Source organism: Tamandua tetradactyla, chromosome 4, assembly GCF_023851605.1.
Source record: "Tamandua tetradactyla isolate mTamTet1 chromosome 4, mTamTet1.pri, whole genome shotgun sequence".
NCBI lineage: Eukaryota > Metazoa > Chordata > Mammalia > Pilosa > Myrmecophagidae > Tamandua > Tamandua tetradactyla.
The window spans coordinates 140,733,379-140,756,036 of NC_135330.1; the positions used below are offsets into that span (position 1 = coordinate 140,733,379).

Consider the following 22,658-nt stretch of genomic DNA (forward strand, 5'->3'; position numbering starts at 1 on the left):
GTGAAAGAAAAAAAGAAAATTACCCCTATTAGGAGTTCTTATCTATAAAGGTGAAGTCAGTGGTTGAGTCTCAAAGAGCCTCAACAAATTTCATAATTTTTAGGCTGTATAATCAAGATAATGCAACAGTTGCCTAGGAAGTAAAATGTTTGACATTTGATACCAATATGACATTGATCTTCTTGGGGGTTGCTTTGCCCTTGCAAAGTGCATAGCCTTAGTCCATCTCTAGTATTGAGGATGCAGCTTCCTTCCCTTTTTCTATGTAGCAGGTGGAGAGATTAGGCATATAGTGGCAGTTTTCTTTCTTTTGAATAATTACGTAGGATTTCTTTAAATTTTTAATAAAATTTCTCCATGAGTTATAATTAAACTATGCCAATGTATTCTATAACTATTTATTTTAAACAGTACAATCTCTCAGTTTACATCTTGTATTTTTGTGTACAACATTAATGCTTATTGTTGGGTACATTTTCTGGTGGAAGTTAACATTGGAACTATTCACTGGCCACCTTGCAGTCAAATACAACCCTCAGCATCTAACTTTAATTTATATAATTTATGACAGTCTAACCTCTGCCTGGATCTGGGTATTAGGCGTAAAGTATGCATACTGCCGAACACACTCTGGTAAACAAAAATAGCAATACATTTGCAGTGTAAAATTCTGGTGTAAACCAGAGATACACAGACTGTTGATTTTTGGGGCAAATCAAACCTTCCTTTCCTTCTGCTTAACACACAAAGCAGAGATGAAAGATCATGAGAACAACTAGCAATGGTCTTCATAATTATGCTCAGGTGTAATGCAAAGAATATCATCCATCCTCAGCCTGCTGGCAGTGGCAGGCAGTAAGTCAGGTAAGTTCTAGAGATGCCAAAGGAAGTTGCAGTGAATTGCACCACCCCCTTATGTAATTTGCGAATGGGGAAAAGAACACAAGGCTTTTGATAAAAAATCCAAAGGAAACTACGTTTAATAAAAATGATTTCCCTCTCATTTCCTGGGTTTTAGGAAATTGTGCTACAAAAAACGTTCTGGGCATAAGTACAATGAGGAGGTTTTCATCATCATTTTGAGAAGATGAAGTTTTTAGCAAAAAGATGTTTATGGCCTTTCATCTTGATCATCTAAATGGCATTAAAAATACTTCTTAAAAGAATTAAAAAATAAATATTTGCAAAGTGCCCTTAGTGGATTGGATGGAAAGGAGGAAATATGCAACTTTCCCATTTGTAGAATTCTTGCAAGCAGTGGGGACAACCAAATCAATAAACTGAGCCCTCAGTTTTGGGGTTCACCCCTATGAAACTTATTCCTGCGAAGGATAGGCTAAGCATACTTAAAATTATGCTTAAGAGTCACCCCCAGAGAACCACTTTTGTGGCTGAGATGTGGCTCCTCTCTCTAAGCCACTTGGCAGGGGAACTCACTGCCCTCTCGCTACATGAGACGTGACTCCCAGTGGTGTAACTCTCCTTGGCATTGTGGGACAGAACTCCCGGGATGAGCTGGGACCAGGCATCATGGAATGGAGAAAGCCTTCTTGACCAAAAGGGGGAAGAGAGAAATAAGACAAAATAAAGTTTCAGTGGCTGAGTGATTTCAAACAGAGTTGAGAGGTTATCCTAGAGGTTATTCTTACGCATTCTGTAGATATCCCTTTTTAGTTTATGGTGTATTGGGGTACCTGGAGGGAAATACCTGAAACTGTTGAGCTGTGTTCCAATAGCCTTGATTCTTGAAGATGATTGTATAATGATACAGTTTTTAGAATGTGATTGTGTGATTGTGAAAAGGGTGTGTCTGTTCTCCCTTTATCCAAGGTATGGACAGATGAGTAAAAAAATATGGATAAAAGTAAATAAATAATAGGGGGAATAAGGGGTAAAATAAATTGAGTAGATTGAAATACTAGTGGTCAATGAGAGGGAGGGATAAGGGGTATGGGGTGTGTGAGTTTTTTCTTTTTTATTTCTTTTTCTGGAGTGATGCAAATGTTCTAAAGAGTGATCATGGTGATGAACAGACAACCATGTGATGAGGTTGTGAGCCATTGATTGTACACCATATATGGACTGTATGTGTGTAAAGATTTGTCAATAAAAATATTTTTTTAAAAAAAGCAGGCGATGGTGGAGTTACACAGAGAAGATTGGGTTTAACAAGTGAGTATGAGTGCTCAATCATTAGACTGATATTTCTCTTAGTCTTGTACCTAGAGCAGGTAGAAATAAAAACCTAAAATTGTGGACTTGTAACAGAAAAGATAGGATTTAACAAATGAGTATGACTGCTGAATCATTATATTGATATTTCTGTTGGTCTCCAGTGTCTTGGTGCAGTTAGAAGAGAAAACAAAAAATTGTGACACTGTAACCCATACCAAACTTTAAAATCTTTCTATAACTACTTGTTAAAAAGTACTTGGAAATTTATTGATTTTTTGTATATATGTTATATTTCACAATATTAAAAGTGTAAAAATAAAGCATCAAAAAGTTGGAAGGGAAATATGTTCTCGTTTGACTTACCTGCTAGAGGATATCAAAGCCATGATGTGGAGTTTGCTTAAATTCTTAAGTGGGATGGTTACAAATTAACAGCTGTTGGGTAGAGGTCAGTTTCAAAATTTCTGAAAGTTTATTTTCTCCATTTTAGTGAGAAACCTGAAATAGATTTAGAGTTTTAACTTCTAAGATACATTAATTTTTTTTCCTCTAATAATTGAAATAAAAGTATTTATTAACTGGATATTGTGTATATACATCAAGTAAGTCCCTCCTAGGATTTTATCACAATCCTAGTAAGCACATAGTCTGGTGTATATTTAGGAGTGAGAAACGTCTTCATTTAGGTCTGGAATTTAGGGAGGAAAATGGATATTTTCCTTCTTATAGTGACAGGCAGAGGACAGTATGTGGGATGCTTCTGGGACTAGGGAAGTGATTCCTCAAAGACTGGGCATTAGTGGAGGGCTTTAACAGGAGCTATTTGTGGAAATACGGTTGAGATTGATAGTTTCACCAAGGTTTTTACTTCTTTGACATCTTCAGCCTCAACTCCATTCACCCAAACTCATCTTGTCTGATATATGTGAGTGGATATGGTAAGTACATCTAAGAAGAGATTAGTCTTTATGCACTTGAAATATCAGACTGCAGGTAGCGATAAGCATTTCAGCCCTGACACTGTACCCAAAGAGCTTACTGATTTCCTTTGGTTGGTGTGGAATATTAAAAATAGTCTATCTCTAAAATGTTTGAAAACAGACAGATGGAAATTTAGGGAGCCATGTGTGAGGATGCATATTTTTCAAATTGCAGTATAAGGATTCACTTCTGTAATACAATCTATTGGTAGTGAAAGGTCTGATCCTTTTAAAATCTATTAAAATGTTCATGCTTGTTGGGAATGTATATATTTAATCATTCTCTACTTCCTGCCCTCCCATCTCTTACCAGCAGGGTCACTGCTGAGATTCATTGTTAGGAGGAATTCTTTGTGTGGTACCACCCAGGCCCACCCCTTCAGTCTTGACTCAAGTCCACCTTCTGGAGAGGTATGTGTGGTGGTGATGTTGGTGGGGGAAAGTATATGCCTCCGTCAGGGGTTTTGTTAGTGTAGGAGGGATGGAGTTCTTGATTTACCACCTCCATTTCTTCATTTATCTTTTTCTCTTGTTGAAATTTTATTTGAAATTCTTTGAAATTCTGTATTGTGTCTCTGTCCTGGTTTTTGGATGCAGTGCATTTTATTTCCTATATTTTTGTATCCATGTGGATCACCATCTGACCCTTCCCAACTGGCCCAGGAGGCAGCATCAACATAAGGGTGCTGAATTGAGAACAGCAGGTATCAAATAACAGCTGCCAATTCAAATGATCACCCTCTGGACTAGGATATACTAAAAATAATTTAGACCATTAGTATAAAGCATCTTTAGAGAACAAATAGTTTTATTTTTTATTGCTTTTTGTATATATAGTGGTTTAGTTATATCCATGTGGACATTTTAATCAAATGTAGTCAAACATTCCAAGTATATTTCGTCTAGAATATGAGAGGACCAGGGAATCAAGGATGACCCATTTTTGTGGTACTATGTGGCAATCTGTTGAGTCTTGACTGCTTTAAAAGATGACTTGCTTTACAAAATGATAACAATAATAAGAAGGCTGTGTTTATTGAATGTTCACCATATTTTATACACCATGCTAAAAGAATTACATATCCATGTAATTTAGTCCTTGCCAATACTTTATGCATTGATACTATTCTTATCCTCATTTTACAGATAAGGAAACTGAGCCTTAATGAGGTTAAGGGACTTGTGTGTGTGTGGTCGAGCACCTTTAAGAACCAGAGCTGGGTGTTGATACCGTGCCCCAAGCTACACCTGTGCTGAGGCTCCTGTCCCTGTTTTCTTCCGCCTGCCTCCATACTGTGTTTAACCCATAAACTTAGTTAAATCCAATCTTGTTTATATCAGACACCTCAGAAACAGTCCTGCCCACAAAGCCCACATGGGTATGTGGAACAGACTTTTCATGTGAAAGGAAGAAGATTAAGTGTTTGCCACCTCAAGATAAAGGCTTATATAAAGTTTATTAGAGGTTTTACAAAAGTCTTTGTTATGCATTTTTAAAAATGAATGATGTTTTTACCCCAATAAAAAGTTAACCAAGGGCAGGCAACGGTGACTCAGTGGCAGATTCTCACCTGCCATGCTGGAGACCCGGGTTCGATTCCTGGTGTCTGCCCATAAAACAAACAAACAAACAAACAAAAAACCAAGCAACTTCACAGTAATTGGTTTGGAGGGAAATAAATACAGTTTAGCCCCTGACCTGCTCTTCCAACAAAGAGTAGATGTAAACAGCTACAATTTTAACTATTTCTATTAGAATGGAATCACATTAATTACAAATTCACTTTGGCTTAAGAGTATATTTGTAGACCCAGAAAAAAAGAAGAGTAGAGAGAAGAAAAAACACGGGTAGAAAGAACAAAAATAAATTGTATGAACGGTCTCTTCATCTCAAGTCCATCTCTCTCTCTGTGTCTCTATATAGAATAAAGGCAATCATTGTAAGGTTGCTGCCTCTCCACTCAATCTGAACACTCTTAAAGAAGGACATACTTTCTTTCTTTTGGTTTTCTTTTTGGCAGTTACAACACTGATAAGTTTGGGGAGGAGTGAGTTTGTTTTTGAGAACACATTTACTAACAGTGGGAAGGCGCATGCTGGCTATCGTGGGGGTCTGTAGGAATTCACTGAAATTCATTTGCAAGGAATGAATGGGGGCCCTGATGATTTGGTGGTTGGTTCTCTGGTTGGACAATCATAAACCATGTCACCTTCTCATATTGTATTTGACAGAAGTAATATCTCAAACTTTCTTTTCCTCAGTCACATTTGGGATTCTTTATACTCATAATATTTACTCATCTATTTTTAAATTTAACGTATCTTTAGTAATGTTTCTCTTCCATATTGCTTCTCTTGCGTATTGTTTCTTTCATATTTTTAATTTTTGTCCTCTCTCTGTTTTTCAAGATCAGTATTGCCTAAAATTGACAATTTTATTTATTTTTTTCAGAGAATCAAGTTTTGGATTTGTTCACTCTTTCTACTGTATCTTTCCTTTCCATTTGATTAATTTTTAATTACTTCCTAAGTTTTATTATCTTTGGATTATATACTGTTAGTTTTTTTCAAGTCATCTGTTTGATAGTTAGCCCTGTAATTTTTCTTTTTAAATATAAGCATTCGAAGTTATTAATTTTTCTTTAGTAGTACTTTAGTCCATCTGATGAGTTTTCACATGTAATAGATTTTTTAAACATTCCATTTTAAGTATTTGCTAATGTCCATTATATATTTTTTGACCCATGCCTTATTTAGAAAACTTGCTCAATTTCACAATGAATGTTTTGTTCTCTTTGATTTACTGATTCTCTGAAATTCAGTGAGACTTGCTTTATGGTCAGGTTACGTGGCTAGTTTTTGGAGCTATTCCATATGTGTTTAAAGATAATGTATTATTCGGTCAATGGACTCAAAGTTGTTTATAAGTTCATTATATCAAAGTTGATTTTGTTGGTTCAAATCTATATTTCTATGAACTAATTTGCCTTTTTGATGTATCAGCTATAGAGACGTGTTAAATCTCCCAAAGTAGTTTGTCAATTTCTCCTTGGATGTTTTGAAGATATGATGAATGCAAGTATAAAATTCTTCCTTCTGATGAATTGTTGCTTATTTTTTTATATAACTCTTTTTATCCAGGAATTCTTTTTACCATGAAGTCATCTTTTTTCTGATATTACCAGCTTTCTTTTGGTTAATATTTGCTTGATATAATTTGATTCATTCCTTTACCTTCAAACTTTTTATTATCTTAAATTTTAGATATTTCTTTTATAAATAGTATACAGCTGAATTTTTAAAGAACCACATCTGCTAATCTTTGTTTTTAAATTGTATTTCAGTACATTTGCATTAATTGAGAACTGATAAACTCACTTCTACATTATTCCATGCTTTCTATTTTTTTCTACATTTCTGTTTATTGTCTACTTACTTGTTAACCTCCTTTGGATTGTTTGAGATTTTTCTCTCATTCTATTTTTTTACCATTTACCAATTTATTCCTGTTATTTTGGTAGTCAAGACATTTCAACAAAACTGGAATTAAAATCTGTGCCATCCTCTAAAGACTATAAGAATCCTGGAAAGATTAACTCTAATCATTCCTCTTCTGGGATCATTTTTGCCCACATAAATTTAACACTATTATTACTATTTTAAATTGTGAATGTTCAGATCTACTCATATATTTGACAATATCTTTGTTTACCATTTGTTTTAGTTTGTTAATGCTGCCAGAAATGCAATATACCAGAAATGAGTTCTCTTTTATAAAGGGAACTTATTAAATTACAAGTTTATAGTTCTATTATATGTATATTGGATTGTCTTTCTCTATTCTTTAAGATGCCAAACCCTTAATTCACATTTTCCATCCCTTTATTCTAATGCTTTTTCTGAAGCACTCACTTCCAATTCACTTTTTTCAGATTTTTAATTTGCTGCTTAACCAGAGTATTGAATTTTATTAGTGAGCATGATGTTTTTCTTCTACAAATTCATTTTGGCTCTCTTCCAAATCTTCCTAAGTTTTGTTTCTTTGTTTGTTTTGGTTTTTTTTCATGGGCAGGCATCAGGAATCGAACCCAGGTCTCCAGCCCAGCATGGCAGGCAGGCAAGAATTCTGCCACTGAGCCACTCTTGCCTGTCCAGTAAGTTTTTTTTTTTTTTTACATGGGCAGGCACCGGGAATCAATGAAACCCGGGTCTCCCGAATGGCAGGCAGGAACTCTGCCTGCTGAGCCACCGTGGCCCACCCCTCCTAAGTATTTTTGATGGTCTCTTGTTTCTATGTCAAGTTTTCTCTAGCTTATTTTCTTCCTGAAACACATTGTATATACTTTTTATATTCTGTGCCCACTAATTCCAACATCTGCTGTATTTATAGGTCTCTTTTTATTAATTTTTTGTCAATACTTGTTAATAGTGGTTTATATCCTTCTGTAATTTGCTTTTAGATTATGAATTTATATTTCTTGGAACTTTATCTCTTGGAACTTTTGAGACCTGGGTTTGGGGTTGATTTCTAGAGAGAGGACATGTGTTTTTATTCACCAAATGTCAAGGCCACTACCAGCTCTGTCCTAGCTTAGGTTTTTATGGCCCACACAGGTTTTGTAAATTGTGCTCAAACTCCTGTGAAAGCTATCATACACAATTCTTAGGACTACCTATCTATCCACTTCTCTCCAGTCTCCCCATTCAAAATTACGATCACAGGAAACGATTTTTTTACTATCTTCTTTTCCACCCCTCTTTCACCATGTGTCAGGGATCCACTTAAACTCTTAAATTGCCTCCCAAATTTCCTGGGATCTAGGGTTTATCTTCTGGCCCGTACTTTCTGAAAGTGGAGTTCTAACCATCAAAGTTTGACAGGTCCCCAATAACAAGTCACTGGCTCAGGGCTTATTTTGTATCTGAGGCTTAGGTATATATTTTTACAATATTTAATTGTAATTTTTAGGTGTTTTATACTGGGAGCTGTTTTGAGGATATCTATTCAGCTGTATTTTATAAATGGAAGTCTAGAATTAAATGTGGAGATACAAATGGGTGAAATGCCATGCAAGGCAATGGGGATAACAGTGAACACCTAGCCTCCACAGGAAAAGAAAAAAACAGAATGATTTAAACTACATTTGAATTATCTAACCTATTGTACATTTTCCTGTGGTATATAAATGTATGGACAGGCTGTAAATAAGAAATTCTACTAGTTTAATATCATTTACTAAAATTGACTGTGGTGGACAGATCTCCAGCTGACAACTTTCTCAAGCATCATCCTGACTTACAAAAAAATGTTTTTAGAGTTGTTAAAGGTTTATAGAAAACCTATACAGAAAACAGAGCCCCCATATGTATCCCTTACCCTGAAGTTTTCCTTATTATTGACATTTTGTATTAGTGTAGTGAGTTTGTTATAACTGATGAACAAATATAATTATATAATTAACTAAAGTCCATAGTTTACCTCATGATTCACTCTTTATGCTGTACAGTTCTATGGTTTTTCAAAAATTTATTGTGGTTATATATATATATAGCATAAAATTTCCCATTTTAAATACTTTCAAGTATAAATTCAGTGATGCTAATTACATTCGCAGTGTTGTGTTACCATCAACACCGTCCATAACCAAAAGCTTTCCATCCCCTTATCAGAAACTCTGTACCAATTGAGTATTAACTTTATACATCCTTGAATTTTTCTCTTTCTAAAAATGCTTACATTTAATTTAGTACCAAAACCTATATTCTACCCCAGAAATGTCTCCTTATTATGACTCTTATATTCTCTTTCCTTCTTAGATTCAAACCTGGCCTCTTTTCAATATCTTTACCCTACTAAGCACTTCTCCTTCCTATCTCAAAAGCAAAGATTATTGTGTCATTTTACTAAATAAAAACATTTGTTAATTTACTTAAGCCTATTCCTTTATTCAATATTGTTAAGTACCAACTAAATACAAATGTGCCAGTTACTCTACTAGGTGTTGAATGTGTATTTTTGAATACGAAAGGCACAGTCTCTGTCTTCATAGGACTTAAAGTCTAGATGACTAAAAATGGAATAGCATTAAAAGAGTAAAATATCTCGTCAGAGATCAGAAGGAAAGGGACAGCTGCCATTTATTTAGTATTTACTAGGTGCCAGTAAATGCTAACACCTAAATACATCATTATCATATTTATCACAGCAAGTTAAAACCCCAAATGCCTTAATTAGTTGCATAAATCCTTGACTTTGTAGACTCAGATTTCTTTTGAGTCTACAAAATCAACCACACCCTTATATGAGTCTACCTTCTATACCTTGGAAAACCCTTGTTAATCTATAAGTAACTCGGTTTTACTTTGACAAGTAGTATAAAATTTCACAGCACCTGGGTAGAGTACACAGAAAGACCTTCTCTCTGTGTTGGGGATAATCAGCCCTAGACCAAACACTCCTCCAGGCCTACCTAACAAATCTTAAAAGAATTTCCAGAAAGAGCATACTATGTCCCAGGACAAAGCACCATGATATTTATAGGAAAACAAAAATAAAAGTTTTAGGGAAAAAAAAAGGTGAAATTCATAATATCTAGCATCAATAGCAGAAAGATCCTTGGAAAACACTCAAATATCTGGAAGTTAAATCACAAACTTGTAAAAAAAAAATCCATTGGTCTCAAGGGAAAAATCAAAAGGAGAATTAGAAAATGTTTTAAACTGAACAAAATGAAAACACAGCATATCAAAATTTGTGGGATCACACTAAAACAGTACTTATGGGAAAATTATAGCACAAAATGTCTATATTAGAAAGAAGAAAGTTTTCAAATTAATGACCTCAGCTTCCACTTTAAGAAACTAGAAAAAATATGAGCAAATTATAAAAAGAAAGTATGAAAAAAAAAATCAGAGCTTAAATAAATGAGATAGAATATAGAAAAACAATAAAGAACATCAGTTAAACCAAAAGCTATTTCTTAGAGATTGATAAACTTGATAAATCTCTAGCCAAACTGATCAGGAAAGATAGTGAGATTTTGATTGCCAATATCAGGAAACAGAGAGGTAATATCATTAGAGATTTTACAGATATTAGAACATGATCATGGAATCTAATGAACAACTTTATGCCAATAAAGTTGACAACTTAGATGAAGCATACAAATTCCTTAAAAGACATAAATTACCAAAGCTCACTTAAGAAGAAATAATCTGAGTAAGAATAACCTTATATTGATTTTTTCTACCATCGACTTTTTTCTTTTGTGAAAAATAACATATATGCAAAACAATAAATTTCAAAGCACAATTATTCAAAGCACAACAATTAGTTGTAGAACAGATTTTAGAGTTTGCTATGGGTTACAATTCCACAATTTTAGGTTTTTACTTCTAGCTATTCTAAGATACTGGAGACTAAAAGAAATATCAATATAATGATTCAGCAATCATACTCATTTGTTAAACCCTACCTTCTCTGTATAAGTCCACCATCACCTTTGATCTTTCTCCCACTCTTTAGGGGTATTTGTTCTATGCCCAATCTAACTTTTTCATGTCAGAAGGGGCTGTCAATAACATGGGAGAGTGGGATGGAACTAGTTGATGTTCTAGAGAGGCTGGCCCTTCTAGATTTCAGGACTTATCTGGTCCAGGGACCCATCTAGAGTTGTAGATTTCTGGAAAATTACTCTAGTACATGGAACCTTTGCAGAATCTTATATAATACCCTTGGTGTTCTTTAGGATTGGCTAGAATGGTTTTGGTTTGGGGTTTGGCAAGTTATGATAGATAGCAATGTCTAACTGAAGCTTGCATAAGAGTGACTTCCAGAATAGCTTCTTGATGCTTTGAACTCTCTCAGCCACTGATCCTTATTTCTTACACTTCCTTTCCCCATTTAGGTCAGAATGGCACTATTGATCGCACGGTACCAGGGCCAGACTTATCCCTGTGAGTCGTCTCCCTTGCTTTCGGGAATACTTTCACTCCTGGATGTCATGTCCCATGTAGAGGGGAAGGCAATGATTTCACTTGCAGAAGTGAGTAAGGCATTAGAGAGAGTGAGGCTTAGAAAGACTGAGGCCACATCTGAGCAACAAAAGACGTCCTCTGGAAGTAACTCTTAGGCAAACCTTTAGGTAGGTTAAGCTTCTCCACTACATACATAAACTTTATAAGAGCAAACCTCAAGATCAAGGGCTTAACCTATTGATTTGGGTGTCCCTAGTATTTGGCACAATATCAGGGTTTTCCTGGTGGTAACGTTTAATAGTTCCATATTTTTTTCTCCCATCCCTCAAGAAACTTTGCCAATACTTTTTGATTATCTGCTTAATACATTCTGGGATGTATCCAGGCATTGCATTAGCTATTCAGGATTAAAGGCCCTCATTTTTATTCTGGGCTCCCTGTGTTTGGATTGTTCAAATGTGCTATCCAGACAGGTTGAGTTACATTATTTGCTATAGAAAATTTAGGTTCTGGACAAAATAAACCTTTCTTCTTTGGTCTTAAAGAGTAGGTGAGGTTCCAAAATATAGATAATGTCTTCCTTACTCCTGTGTTCTGAATTGCCTTAATCCCAACCTGATCAGCTTTGCTTTTATCTCTAAATACCTGGTGATACATATATGAAATAGCTTCTCAAAATCCAGAAATAATAATTAACACTCTGGACTAAATGTGACTGCTATAAGAGCTTACGATCTAGGCCCTGTTTTCTTATAAGCATTTTCTAAAGGAGACTATACAATAATTGCTCTTTTGTTTCTGCGTTATTTTGCCTCACCAAATGTTCCACAATTTCATTTTGCAGTGTTACATGCCGCACAACTTTGTTCCTTTTTGTAGCCACAGAATATTTGATCATATGTATACACGATTGTTTGCCAATCTCCTTCTCAGTCAGTGCATTCTTCAGCCATCTCCATTCATTAGGCATCATGTATAACGTCCAAAGTCAACAGTCCAGCAACACTCTCAATTTTAGAAAATTTCATTATTCCCAGGAGAAAAGATAACCTATAAACACATCCTTATATTGATTTGAAAGCCGAATTTGTTGTTAAAAACTTCCCTACAAAGAAAAATCTAGAACTAGATGACTTTATTGGCGGATTTGATCAATTTTGCATAAACTCTTTCAGAAAATTAAAAAGGAGAAAATATTTTCTAACTCATTCTGGAAGGGAAGCCTATGCTGAAACTAAAACCCAGCAAGGACATTACAAGAGAAGAAAATTACAGGCCATTATCTCTCACAGCACAGTTGCAAAAGCTCTAAATAATATTTGAACAAATTAAATCCAGTATATAAAAAATATGTTATCCATTATGACTAGGTAGACTCTATCCCAGGAATACAGGGTTGACTTAGAAAATAAATCAATGTAATTCACCATGTTAACGAACTGAGAAACAAAGGGCATATGATCATTGTAGTATATGAAGAAAAAGCACTTCACAAATCCAATACCCTTTCATGAAAAATTCTCAACAAACTAGGAATAGAAGGGAACTTCCTCAACTTAATAAAGGGCATCTATGAAACCTACAGTGAACATTATACTTAATGTTGGAAGGTTGGATGATTTCCCTGTAAGATCAGAAACAAGGCAAGGCTGTCCTTTCTAGTCACTTCTATTCAACAATCTGGAGGTTCTAGCCAGTGCAGTAATGCAATTAGAAAAATGATAAAAGGCATTTTGGAATGGAGGAAGTAAAACTGTTTTTATTCACAAATAGCATGATCTCTTTGTAGAAAATCCAGTGGATTCTACAAATAAGCTACTAGAACTAATGAATGAGTTTAGCAAGGTTGCAGGATACAAGGTTGACTAAATATCAGTTTTTTCTGTATCAGAAATTGAAATTTAAAAGATGTCATTTACAACAGCATGAAATATGTAATACTTAGGTACAAAAAGTATATATATGATTCTATTTACATGTGCTTGTAGAAATTTAAGCTAATCTATAGTGACAGAAAACAGATCAGTCGTTACTTAGGAATAGGGGATAGGGAGGGGCGAGAGGGAGAGATTGGAAGGGGGCCTGAGTATAATTTGGGTGTGTGTGTGATTGATATGTCCATTATCTTGATTTTGGTAGTGGTTTTGTGGATGTATACATATTTTGAAACTTTTCAAATTGTATGTTTTAAATATGTGAAATTCATTTTATGTTAGCTATACTTTTCAAAGCTGTTTAAGAAATCCCTGTCATAACATTTATTGGAATTTATCTTGTCTCTGCATATCTCACTGTAGATTGTGATCTCCTGTAGAGCAGGGAATATTACTAATTAATCTTTAACTACAGTGCCTGAAAGTAGCAGCATCCGATCAAGGTTGAACAAACGAATGAATAAAGGATTACACTGGAGAAAATATTGTCTGGGCACAGGCAGTATGGGTTTTCATTTCACAAATCATCTTAAGAAAGATATAGAAAAGAAAAGAAAGGTCAGTTTTTTTTTTTAGGCAGCTAAAGTATCCCCCACAATGTTTTGGTGACTATGAAGTACCTTTATATTCCTTGTCTCATATATTTAAGCCTGAGAATTGTGTTGGCATTTCCATCTTTGTGTTATAGAAAAGAAAACTGAAAAACAAAGAGATAATTCAAAATTCAAAGAGACAATTCAAAAATAAATTGTCCAGGTCACACTGCTAATGATAAATTTCCCTTTACAATGAAACATCTTGTTTTTTAAACAAATCTAATGTTGTACTACTTGGGTGTGGAATGAATTTTCTAAAATCGTTTCTTTTCTTTGAGGCTTAAATATTGCCAACGATGGCTAGGAATAGAGATGACAACTTATGCCCCAAAATTCAATCTCCCCTTCAGATTAGTAAAGGTTCTACTGAGATTTAACTGGCTACCCTCCCTGAATCATGTGGCTTAGTTTAGACCAATGAGATTTGAATGAAAGTTAAGTATGCAACTTCTAACTTGTGTCTTTAAAGGAAAGCATAGTCTTGACTTTTTCCTTCTTCCCTTCTCATGAACGAAAAGTAGATTTAAGAGTTAAAGTTGCCACTGAACCAAGAGATGAAAGCTGCCTACTGAGATTGGAAGAATCAATGGATGAAAGAACCTGTGTTCTGAATACTGTGGATCTGCCATGCCAGCCTTAGACAGCTTCCATGGGGACTCTTTAACTTATAGTTTTTCTGGCCTTTATTACAGCCTTCTAACCAGTATCATACATATATTTTGGCTTTTCAGTTCTTGAAGATATTAGCCTTGTTGGAAGAATTCAAAGTGAAGGGACAGAGTTAAGTAATTTTTGAAATGTTGTAGGATTTTCTTCCTATATATTTGACAGCACCAGAATTGAAGATACGTATAAAATAGAGAAGATTTGAAAAAACAAAGCCCGAGTTTTTTTCTGTGGCCTTTAAAACAGCCTATAAAGATGTTTTGACAAAATATAGAATGTGATGGAGGGGCCTAACATGAATTTATGTCTGTAATTCTTAGATCTTTTCTTCTCATACTGATGAAAAGGCAGCTACAGGGACACCACGATGTGAACCTTGAGCCAAACATGGTTCTGCCTTGGAGATGAAATATTTTGTCTGGCATAATCTTACTTAACACTACTGAGATTTACATGTGTGTTTATTTTTTATAGCCATGTACTGATCAGACTTGTTTGAGTTTTATTGGCACTTACAACCATGAGAAGATCACTGATTCATGACAGCAGAATTTTAGGTGATTCATTCAATTCATTAATCAAAATGATTATTTCAGAAGTGATTTACATTGTAGAATCAGTAAATACTTCATCTTTCCCTATTTAATGGCACCTAAATTTAATAATACACTGAAATATCTGTATTTATTAAAGTATAATTTACATAAAATAGAGTGCATGCATCTTGGGTGTTTCATTTCCATGAGTTTGGACAATTGCAAAAGTTATGTAACCTATGCAAAACAACATTTTCATTTCCCCCAAAATTCTCTTCTTGCCACTTTCCAGCCAACCCCCCTCGCCCCATTAAGGTGAGGCTTCTATAACTTGAGCTAAGATTTGTCCATTCTTGGACTTCATATAAATGGAATCATCTACTATGTATTCTTTTGTCTCCAGCATTTGCTATTTAAAGACCTACTGTCTATTTAATAGCATTTTTTTCATTATTCATCTTTGATATCCTCAAAATACCTAAAATAAAAAACTTAAAGCACTTTGCTTTTGAGATGAGAGTTTGTATTATTTACTGGCAGTGAAATATGAAGAAAAGTTGTTGCTTTCATTGGTACACATACCAGGTTGTTTTGCCATACAAAATTAAGAGATATTTGGCTTTCTCTGTTCAGGTGTAATAACTATAGCATATAGTTGGGTTAACTAACTCATAGATTCATAAGCATTAGAGTTGATGAAAGGGCTTTCAAGAATTACCTAATACATCAACAAATATTCATTGAACTTCATCTGTTGACTAGGCTTTGTGTTAGGCCTAAGGATAGAGTAGGGAACCAGAAAGACAAGGTCTCTGTCTTCATGTATTTATATTATACTAGGAGAGACAGAACAAAAACAAGTAATAGCAATAACATGTGATGAGTGTTATGGTAGGGGATGAACTAAAAGCTAAGCATAGAGAAAGAGAAGAGGAAATGAGAAAAGAGAGGAGGATGAGTGCAGAGAGACTAGCATGGACAATGACAGAGAGCTAACATCATTGCTCAGTAATGGCTGAGACATAGAGGTCAAGGGGGAAAATGGGAAAAGTATTAGGAACCTCTGAGCTAGGTTAAGGAATATTGAATTCATTCTAAAATCAAAGGAGACCACTGAAAGGTTTTAAGCAGATTGTCACCTGATTAGATTTGCCAAAAAATCCTTCCATCTGTGATGTCATGGAGGGGCTGGAAGTAAATAAGACTGGAGACATGGAGGCCTATTCGACACTATTGCTTGAACCAAGATGGTGACAATGAAGCTGGTGAGAAGGGGACTGGATTAAGAGATATTTAGGAAGTAATCCCATCAGACTTTGGTGATTGGGTATCAGTGGGGAAGAAGAAAAATAACTCAATGATTTTTTCCCCAAATTTATTGTTTAACCAATTGGCTGTTCAGTTAATATTTCCTGAGGTAGTACTCAAGGTAAAGGATATATATATATAGAATTGAAGGATAAATATATTTATTTACATTTTATAAATATATAAATTTATATTTATATTTTTAGGTATATATGAGTTTGTGTGGTAGAGGAAGCATAGAGGAGATTTTGAGTCTAATTTTTTACATATTGAGTTTTTAGGTGTTTGCAGGATATCCAAATGATGATGTCCAAAGGACAGATGCCTGGAGCGCAAGAGAAAGAGAGCTTGCTAGAGATATAGACTGGTTATCATCAGTGAGTTAAAGGTAATTGAAACATTGCTGTGGTTAAAATTGCCTACAAGAAGGGTTTAGTTCATTAAGATCATTAGTATTTTATTTCCTAAGGTGGGTTTCATGGTGTATTGGTTTTAGGAGATGCTTTGAATAAAATTATTTTGTGGTCAAGTAAGTTTAAGAAATGGAATAAATAGTATCTTTCATTTGAAGTTGTATAGGGTACACTATAAATTAAAGATCAGGGAAGTCCTGCAGTAGCAAAGTATGTTTCACTTTTCTTAATGTTGTGTGTCCTAAAACCCCCAAGGTCACGTTGTGGAAGAAGGAAATCAAATTCTGCCAGTCTTCTGCCATGGAGTCCCTTGTTGGTGACCTGTATCCAGCTAACTTGGTGCTAGGCAATAGGAGTTCTGGTTCATTTTCCGATAATAGGATGCAACAAGTCTTTGTTCTTAGAGTTACAATATAATCTACGGATTTTCATTTATTTTTATATACTTCCAGTTTGCTGACTTAACATCATATTTAAAGCAATTCTAGGTACAATGCCCTATATATACATTCATTTTTTTCCTAATTCAGTTTAAACTGTGATGTTGTTTTTGTTTGAAGAGTAACATAACTAAAATTTTATGTTTATTATAGTATTATAACAGACTGCACTAAATAATTATGTTTTTAAATACAGTTAATGCCTTTCTTTCTTTCCCTCCTATCTAGTGTGTTTATAGGTTTGAAAAGGCTTGAGCAGCAAGATAGTTAAGTCTTTCAAAAGGAATAATGAAATGTGACAGGATATAGAGCATATATTCAATTAAACAGGATTATTTTATAGTTTAACAAAGGAAAAGGTATCCAGGTATGGTATTTAAAGTGAAATTAATTGAAATACTTTGACCCAAGCCATGGGTTCAACTAGGGCCTCTAAAGGCATTAAAATCACACTTGTGCAGGTAGAAGGAATTATTTTCCCTGCTGCTATTATACTTTTATTGAAGCACCTATCATATCCAATGAAACCTGTGAAAACTTAAGTATGTGTATATACCTCTATCCCACTATAGATTATAAACTTCCAAAGCAGGGATTACCAAAGTATTTTTGTGGAGGACTTTATTAGCAGAATGGTTTCCATGTCAACTGTTTGACTTAACCATTGTAGTGTGAAAGTAGCCGAAGATAAAATGTAAAGAATAAGTGTGGTTGTGTTCCTATAAAACTTTATTATGTAGGACACATGAATTTGAATTTCATGTAGTTTTCACATGCCACAAATATTTTTCTTCTTTTGCTTTTTCTTCACCCATTTAAAAGTACAAAAACCATGCTTCGCTCATGGGCCATACAATGCAGGCTAGTTTTGCTCCTGTTCTAAAGAATTGGACTATTACACATTTAGTTTCTTATACCACTGGCAACTAGCAAGATGCCTGGCACTAAGTGAATGTTTGCTGAAATGAATCATAAGGAGAAGAAAATGTATTCTGTTTTACATTATTTTCCTCACAAATGGCAGTGGTTTTGATGCCGTAAGACTATTTTAAATAAGCCGGAAAACCATTTTTAATTTCAGTCCTGTTAAAAAATCTTTCCACAGTATGTTAGTCCAATTTTCTGCCCTAGTAAGTACAGTTTAGTGGACAAATTTAATGATTATCTTGTAGTACCTCCAGGTCATGATTAAAGATATGAATTCTTATTGTGCAGCCATGTAAATATAGAAATAGAAGGTATAGCTCATTGAACTGAATGCATATAGACTAAGGTTTACTGCAGAGATTGTTTTTAAAAAACAATTTTATTCACAAACCACACAGTCCATCCAAAGTATATAATCAATGGTTCTCTATAAAATCACAGAGTTGGGCTTTCCTCACCACTCTCAATTTAAGAACATTTCCATTGCTTCAAAAAGAAAAATCCCAAACCCCTTACACCCCTCTATTATTGACACTTAGCATTGGAATAATACCTTTGTTACAACTGATGAAACAATATTTTAATAATATTGCTGGATTATATTATAGTCCATAGTTTGCATTAGTTATATTTTTCCCCATATACCAGCCTATTATTAATACCTTATAATAGTGATGTACACTTGTTCTAGTTCATGAAAGAACTTTCTTATATTTGTACTATTAATCACAGTCACCATCCACAACAGGTGTCCACTGGGTTGTACAGTCCCATGTTTTATCCTCTAGCTTTCCTTCTAATGACATGCACGGCCCTAAATTTCCCTTTTCAACCACAATCACATTCATAATTCAGCCGTGTTAATTGCACTCATGTTAATATGCTATCATCAGCACTATCCATCTTCAGACATTTACAATCAATCTCACTAAAAATTCTGCACAAATTAATCATCAGCTCCACATTCTCTACCCTCATTCTATCTCCTGGTAACCTGTACTCTAAATTTTAACTCCACTGATTTTTGCTTATTATAATTTGTTCATGTTAGTGAGACTATTTAATATTTGTTCTTTTGTGTCTAACTTATTTAATTAATTAATTTTCTATTGATATCTATTATATATATCATATGCCATGCAATCATCCAAAGTGTACAATCAGTGTCTCACAATATCATCATATAGCTGTGCATTTATCATCACAATTGACTTTTTTTCTTTTTTGTGAAAAATAACATATACAAAAAAGCAGTACATTTCAAAGCACATCACAACAATTAATTGAAGGACAGATTTCAGAGTTTGGTATGGGTTACAATTCCACAGTTTTAGGTTTTTACTACCAGCTGCTCCAAGACACTGGAGATTAAAAGAAATATCAATATCATGATTCAGCAATCATACTCATTTGTTCAAACCTACCTTCTCTGTATAACTCCAGCATCACCTTTGATCTTTCTCCCACTCTTTAGGGTTATTTGGACTATGCCCATTCCAACCATTCTAACTTTTCCTGTTGAAAGAAGCTGTTAATAGGGTATGGGGTAGGGGGATGGAACCAGTTGATGTTCTGGAGAGGCTGGCCCCTCTGCATTTCAGGACTTATCTGGTCTAGGGACCCATCTGGAGGTTGTTGTATCTGACTCATTTTACTTAACATAACATCCTCAGAGGTATCCATGCTGTTGCATGCATCAGGACATCATTCCTCCTAACAGCTGAATAGTATTCCATTGGATGTATATACCACATTCTGTTTATCCATTCATTGGTTGCCTAGGCACTTGCGTTACCTCCATTTTGGCAGGTATGAATGAGACCACTATGAAAATTTATGCAAATGTCTGTTCATGTCTCTGCTTTCAGTTCTTCTGGGTATATATCTAGTAGCAGGATTGCCGGAGCATATGACAATTCTATACTTAGCCTTCTGAGGAGCCATCAAATTGTCCACTACAGTGGCTGCACCATTTTACATTCCCACCAGCACTGAATGAACATTTCTATTTCTCATCCTCTCCAGCACTTGTAGTTTTGTTTCCTTTTTAATACAAATTAATGGCCTGTTAATAGAATGGCCATTCTAATATGTATGGTATAATATCTCACTGTGGTTCTGATTTGCATTCCCATACTAGCTGGTGATGTTGAGAATCTTTTCCTGTGGTTTTTAACCATTTCTATTTCCTCTTTGAAAAAGTGTCTATTCAAACCTTTTGCCCAGTTTTTTTTTAAATTGGGTTGTCATTTTATTGTTGAGTTGTTAGACTTCTTGATATATTCTGGATATTAAATCCTAATTGGATAATGTGGTTTCCAAATATTTTCTTCCATTGAGTAGGCTGTCTGTAGAGATTATGTTTTGATGCAGAGGTTAAATCTCTGATATGAACATGCTTTCTTGTGGTTCCTTCTTTTCTCTGTAAAGAGGTTCATAGAGCTGAGAGGTTTAATAACTGAGAAGTTTTTGTACTTGGGTTCCAGTTCTCTTTCTCACTATGTAGGAAACTGTAGATGTTGGTGTTGTTGATTTCTTCCAGCCTTCTTCGTACCTCCTCACACAAGGGAGTTAAAGGTGCAATGTTGGTTGAAGAGAAAACATTGAAAATAAGCAAGTTTGCAAGATTGACTTAAGAAAAAAAATCACAGATATTGAGAGTATTTATGCCTAGTTTTGATAATCCATTTGAAGTTTTCCTTTAAATTAGGGTGGGGAAATGGAAACTTGGAACAGTGTAATATTAGAACAGTCCAGTTGTTCCTCTAACTCTCAGCAGCACAGAGCCCAAACTTTATCAGAATGCTTTCCTCTCTTCTATTCATTCTAGATTCTCTACCTTACTTTTCAGTACACTGCAATAGGAAAAACATTCATTTGGAGCAGGGAGACTTGAAGTCCCCATCTTTGTTCTGTAAATTATTTAATATATGCTAACCTTAATACTTACTCCATAAGGCTGTAATGAGATTTAATACTTTAACACTGGGTAGTAGCTGTATATATTCAGTGCTCAGTTAGTATTAGCTGCCACTACCCAGACGCTTAACCATCTACTTATAGAATGATAAACAAATCTAATGTATATATCTCATCAATTTATAGTTTATTAAGAAAGACATTGAAAGGTGGTCTTGGCCAGCCACTGCATTCTACTAGACAAGACATCATCTGTTTTTTTACAAATATAACTATTGAGGTAAAAAAGGGACTCATTTATAATCCTTGCTCCCATAAAGTCGGTTTATTTTTATTTTTAATTTTTTTTACAGGGATTTTTTTTTTTTTTAAACATGGGCAGGCACCGGGAACCGAACCTGGGTCCTCTGGCATGGCAGGAAAGCATTCTTGCCTGCTGAGCCACCGTAGCCCATAAAGTCGGTTTTAAATACAGTAGTTGAAATAATTCTTTTATAAGTTCAGATTGAAAAATCCCAAGTCACCTATGTAGGCTAGGAGGTAAAATACAAAGAGTTCTTCCATTCCAGGCATCAGTAGTTAAGTGCCATTCTTGAGGAGGTCATCATTACTGGGAGAGATTGATTTGGCTCACGAATTCTGAGAAGAAAAATGCAGCAAGAGGAAGTTTGGGACAAGGGCCTGAGTTCTACTGAAGTTCTTTCCCACTCAATGCAGACTGTGAATATTGACATCAAGATGGTTACTAAATAATATGCCTTGAGAAGTATCAGTGAGTACCTCTGGCAAATCTCTTATCCTAAATGTTGTGTTTGGAATTTCATAAGCGTTCAGTCTTTTGGGTTAAGCAGCGCACTTAACATTTTAAAAATTTTTCCTTTCTCTATTCATTCAGGGATCGTTTGTTGGACATTAAAAATTTACTAATACAGTACCAGGTATTGGGAACAAAGAAAACAAAACTATCTTAACTATTAAGATGTTCACAGTCTACTGAAGGACACATAGAAAAATTACAGTGACAAAAATAGCTAACATTGCCATATGCCAGAAACTGTGTGAATTAATTTGCAGGCAATGTCTCACCTAGTTCTTATTTATTTAACATAACAACATACAAGCACAAGCATTCTTACCATATATGATCATTCCGTTCTTGATATATATTCAATAAGTCACAATATCATCACATAGTTGTATATCCATCATTATGATCATTTCTTAGAGCATTTGCATCAATTCAGAAAAAGAAATAAAAAGTAAACAGAAAAAAATTCATACATACTATACCCCTTACCCCTCCCTTTCATTGATCACTAGCATTTCAATCTACTAAGTTTATTTTAACATTTGTTCCCCCTATTATTTACTTATTTTAATCCATATGTTTTACTCGTCTGTCGATAAGGTAGATAAAAGGAGTATCAGACGCAAGGTTTTCATAATCACACAGTCACATTGCGAAAACTATATCATTATACAGTCATCTTCAAGAAACATGGCTACTGGAACATAGTTCGGCATTTTCAGGCAGTTCCTTCCAGCCTCTACATTACACCTGAACTAAAAAAGTAATATCTATGTAATACATAAGAATAACCTCCAGGATAACCTCTAGACTCTGTTTGGAATCTCTCAGCCATTGACACTTTATTTTGTCTCATTTCTCTCTTCCCCCTTTTGGTCGAGAAGGTTTTCTCAATCCCTTAATGCTGAGTCCCAGCTCATTTTAGGATTTCTGTCCCATGTTACCAGGAAGGTCCACACCCCTGGGAGTCATGTCCTCC

General features: G+C 34.8%; 1 long non-coding RNA gene across 7 annotated transcripts in view; it reads left to right on the forward strand.

Annotated features, from left to right (window-relative positions):
- Positions 1–22,658, forward strand: part of LOC143679389 (uncharacterized) — a 259,400-nt gene that overhangs the window by 73,669 nt on the left and 163,073 nt on the right. For 4 of the 7 annotated variants that reach the window (XR_013173708.1, XR_013173705.1, XR_013173711.1 and 1 more), the window contains one exon: positions 3,472–3,901. This is a non-coding gene — a long non-coding RNA (uncharacterized LOC143679389). Of the gene's footprint in view, positions 1–3,468; positions 3,902–16,453; positions 16,691–22,658 lie in introns of those variants that run through there. The other 3 variants (XR_013173709.1, XR_013173710.1, XR_013173707.1) reach the window with 3 other exon arrangements.